At 43.3% G+C, this 5000-nt stretch overlaps 1 protein-coding gene across 4 annotated transcripts in view; it reads left to right on the top strand.

The window, feature by feature from the left end:
- Nucleotides 1–5000, top strand: part of LOC143285032 (beta-1,3-galactosyltransferase 1-like) — a 151453-nt gene that overhangs the window by 107362 nt on the left and 39091 nt on the right. The window contains exon 4 of one of the 4 annotated variants that reach the window (XM_076592208.1): nt 1851–1894. The exons of the other annotated variants lie outside the window; for them this stretch is intronic. The gene's annotated coding sequence lies outside the window, so the exon portion shown is untranslated. The remainder of the gene's footprint in view (nt 1–1850; nt 1895–5000) is intronic. 4 annotated transcript variants of the gene reach the window in all.

Here is a 5000-nt window from a genome sequence, read left to right as displayed (position 1 = left end):
CGCCAGACGTCAGCTGCCGCCTGTCTGACGATGAGCCGTTGATTTTATAGACTCTGGCTCTGCTGTCGTCATGGAAACACTGAAGATGTCAGCTGTTGTTGTCATCTCCTGTTTAAAGGTTCCCCCGTATGACAAAGTGCATTATTCCATTTGTGTGCATCTGCTGCTCTGGGGTTTAAAGACATGGTTGTGATTTTTTTGTTTTGTTAGTACATATATACGCGAAACTGTAAGTTGATGGTCTGGCATTTTCAGGACGTAATTATTTCGTAAGCTGAAGCAAAGCATAGGCGCGCGGCGCGTGTAGTGCAACACATCAAAACACACATACATAAACACACACTGACGCGTGCGCGCACATGCACACACACACACACACACATACATGCACGCACGCGCGCGCGAGCGCACATGCAAACACCTACACACACCTGCACACACGCACACACACACACACACACACACACACACACTCGCACTAGCAAATTAGCGAGGGAGCATGCACGTACACACAAAGACACAACGACAGTAACTATTCGTTGGGTTACGCTGTTGGTCAGGCATGTGCTTGGCAGATGTGGTGTAGCCTTATATGGATTTGACCGAACGCAGTGACGCCTCCTTGAGCTACTGATACTGATACTGACATTCGAGTGTCCGTCCCGTCTTTGTTTTTTGTTGTTGTTTTTATTTGTTTGTTTGTTTTTTGCTTTTTTAAATACATCATAACACTAGAATGTAGCTTTTCCCTCTCGCACCCTCACCCCAACTGTCCCCCTTCCCCAATTCTTCCCACACCCCTTCCCCCCACACCTTCTCCTCTCACATATTATACCCTCCTCTCCACCACCACACCCACCCCCCCACACCCAACCCTTCCTACACACACACACACACACACACACACACACACACACACACATTCACGACCACCCGTTTATAAGTTTCACAACCCGTTTTGTCCTGTTGTCTGCCACCGAGTCATGTCATCGATTTGGTCGTCTTCTAACCATGTGCGTGACGGCAAAGTCCATCCGCCATCAACTTCCTCTTTACAGCCTTGGTCGTTCTGAGCCTTAACCACCACCACCACCACCCCTCCCCCTCCACCCTCCCCTTCCCTCTCTCGCCACAACCCCACCCTCCACGACAACCCTCCCACCCCTTCATCATCATCATCATCATCATTATTATCCCCATCCCTTCCTCCGGCCACCTCCACCACCACCACGCTCCCCCTCCACCCTCCCCTTCCCCTCTCTCGCCACCCCCCCCCCCCCCCCGCCTCCCCGCTTATCATCATCCTTATTATTATCCCCACCCTCCCTCTGGCCACCTCCACCACCACCACCTTCCTCTTCCTCACTCGTCCCTAGGTTTTTTTTTCCCTAGCAGCTAGCTAGCTAGCTAGCTAGCTATAAGGCAAGGAAGCCAGCTTCGATCTTTCATCTCTCGTTAACTTCACCCTTTGAACAATATGGATCGATCCGACTCTGGAATGAGTTTTCTCGCGAAGCGTGGTTGAGCAGCGTAAGGGACAAAGTTAGTTTTTGTTGTTTGTTTGTTTGTTTGTTTGTTTCTTCTTCTTCTTCTTCTTCTTCTTCTTCTTCTTCTTCTTCTTCTTCTTCTTCTTCTTCTCGTGGGGCACTGACAAAACCAGGAACAAGGATAAAGCGCGTTCTTGGGAGCTGTCGGAAAGGTGTTGTTTGTGTGTGAACAATACAATACATTTCGTTTGCTATGTCGCTTGAAGTATGCGTTTCCGTTTTCTCAAGTTGTTTTTATATGAGAATATATTTTGTTTGAATATGCTGGTTGAAGTTTGCGTTTCTCAATGTGTCTGTTGACAGGGGGCAAACATGATGCATGTACTGCCTTGGAATCTGTGTTGGGGGTAAGTCGTGTGTTTGTTAGCAAGTTAAGCGCTTGCGTACGCGCGTACAGGAACACTGACACACAGAGACACTGTCACACACACACACACACACACACACACACACACACACACACACACACACACACACACACACACACACAGCGCGAGAAATATATATAGAGAGAGAAAGAGAGAAAGAGAGAGAGAGAGAGAGAATGAGGGAGAGGGAGAAAGAATATAGATAAGACAGAAGTGTTCGTTTATAGGAGTGTTTGCCTTAACATTCTGAGTAATTTGCTTTAGCTGTCAACACACACACACACACACACACACACACACACACACACACACACACACACAATAATAATAATAATAATAATGTACATTTATATGGCGCCCTTTCTGTCTAAAGGCTCAGGGCGCTTTACATGAAAGAAAAAAATATTACAAGTTACATAAAACATTCATGATCACTCTTTCTCAAAAAACCCTCCCCCTTCCCCCTCCCACTCACACTCTCCCCCTCCCACTCTACATACATCCAAAGTGAGCTGACACGAGTGGTGTTGGAGAAAAAGGAAGCTGAGAGTGTTTATAGATAGGTTTTAAAAACGAAGAGATTTTAGTGATGAGAGCGAAAAGCAGAAATAGAATCAGATGCACGGACATATCATCATCATCATCATCATCATCATCATCATCGTCAGTATGTGTGACAGGACATTCAAACAAAAATCAGACTCCATTCCAAACGGCTCACCTTTCGAGTGATGGCCTAGAGGAAACGCGTCCGCCTTGGAAGCGAGAGAATCTGAGTGCGCTGGTTCGAATCACGGCTCAGCCGCCGATATTTTCTCCCCCTCCACTAGACCTTGAGTGGTGGTCTGGACGCTAGTCATTCGGATGAGACGATAAACCGAGGTCCCGTGTGCAGCATGCATTTAGCGCACGTAAAAGAACCCACGGCAACAAAAGGGTTGTTCCTGGCAAAATTCTGTAGAAAAATCCACTTCGATAGGAAAAACAAATAAAACTACACGCAGGAAAAAACAAACAAACAAAAAAAAAAGGGTGGCGCTGTAGTGTAGCGACGCGCTCTCCCTGGGGAGAGCAGCCCGAATTTCACACAGAGAAATCTGATGTGATAAAAAACAAAAAAAACAAATACAAATACAAACATTCGTCCGTCTGTTTCTGCACTTGGCGTGATGCTTGTCAACAGCAGTGCTGCTGCTAGCAGCTCGTCTGGTTTAGAAATAAACGGCTTCTTTCTCTACTCTCTTCCTTCTTGTTCACCCTTGTTATTTATTTATTATTATTATTATTTATTTATTTATTTATTTATTTATTATTATTATTACTACTACCTTTTTTCATATTATAATTTTTATTTATTTATTTATCTATTTATGTATTCATTTACTTATTTATGTACGCTTATCTATTATTTATTCACCTTTTTTTTTCTTTTTCTTTTTCTCATGGCCTGACTAAGCGCGTTGGGCTACGCCGCTGGTCAGGCATCTGCTTGGCAGATGTGGTATAGCGTATATGAATTTGTCCGACGCCTCCTTGAGCTACTGAAACTGAAAACTGAAAATTGTTCACCCTTGATTAATAACTGTATGAAAAATAAGTCAATGAGACGCCGGCCCACACGATAACTGTTCACCACAGATCCTCCAAGATCAATTCCGTCGGTTTGAGTGTCTGGGTCTTTCTGCACAAATGTCCCCCCCCCCCCCCCCCAACCCCTCCACACACACACACACACCACCTCCCGTCCATTCTGCAGTCTTGTTTGTCCATCGTTCGTTCATTTCCTTTCCATGTCCTCTTCTTCAACTTCCTCTCTGAATAGTTATTTGGAGGATTGTGTTTTTTTGAAGCAAAGGCCATCATTGGGTCTTGTTACCTGCAAGCAGACGAGTTCTTTTTGTTAACGGTACGGGAGCTGCCCCGTTAGCCGTGCTTCGCAGATTAAAGAACTGCGTGTAACACTAACTTTTCCTGCATGCACGAATTTTGGGAGTCACTGTTACGAAAGTCCTGTTTTGTCGCCCTGAATTCAGGAGCCTTTTTTTTTACGGGCAATTTTTGATTGCATAATTATATGCAACGATATTAACATTGGTATATGTTGTAACCCATTTTCAGTGGATTTCAACTCTTAATTTTTTATGCGTTATTTTACTCAGTTTTTGATACGGATTCAGCCACTAAATTAACGTGCCACCATCTTATTTTTGTTTTTTCCACTTTTGGTCCAAGAAACCATGGAAATGTAACCAATAGCTGCAATAATTCAGGATGTTTAAAAAAAATATATATTACGGGGCTTGTTTATCGAAGGAAAACTCTTTTTTTTAACCAAAAAAATAATAAGAATGTCACTGACTGACACCTGAACATGACAAGCGACGAAGCTGGTTCAGCAGTTGCCGTGTTTTTTGAATGCCGATTTCATCTTCCGCTACTGGTTTGCACGTGCGCACAGACTCGGGTTGGGGAATTTGGAACGATGACCTGAAATGTCAGAATGAAACCATTCTGAAGGGGTGCATGGGGTGGGAAGTCTGGGAAGTGCATTCTTTTCTTTTCTTTTCTTTTTTTCTTTCTTTTTTGTTTGTTGTTTTTTTGTTTTTTGTTTTTTTTTTGTGTTTCTGTTCTTCCAAACTTCACAAAAGCATTTTTCTTTATTTCATCTGAACACGGTATTGTTATCGTCATCATCATCATCATCATTATTATTATTATCATTATTATTATCAATTCTAAGGAATGTGTCTCGGTTAGTGTGTGTGTGTGTGTGTGTGTGTGTGTGTGTGTGTGTGTGTGTGTGTGTGTGTGTGTGTGCATTCGTCTGACTGTGCGTGCGAAGCTGCTTGGTATTGTGGATGGTTGGATAATAGACTGCATGAGTTCACTGTGTGGTTGAGGTGACTGCAGGCTGTACGCGTGGGATAGTTGTTAAAGAGAATTTTTTTTTTTTTTACTGGTGATAATGATTTTTATGTAAAATGTTTTCTTTTTTTGTGTGCAATATTTCACTTATGTGATGTGCTTTGAACATTATTGTATCTTATACGAAAGATGCAATAGAAGCACTGGAAATAAACTATCA

The sequence above is a fragment of the Babylonia areolata genome, chromosome 8, assembly GCF_041734735.1.
Source record: "Babylonia areolata isolate BAREFJ2019XMU chromosome 8, ASM4173473v1, whole genome shotgun sequence".
NCBI lineage: Eukaryota > Metazoa > Mollusca > Gastropoda > Neogastropoda > Buccinidae > Babylonia > Babylonia areolata.
This window is presented reverse-complemented; position numbering and strand designations above follow the sequence as displayed.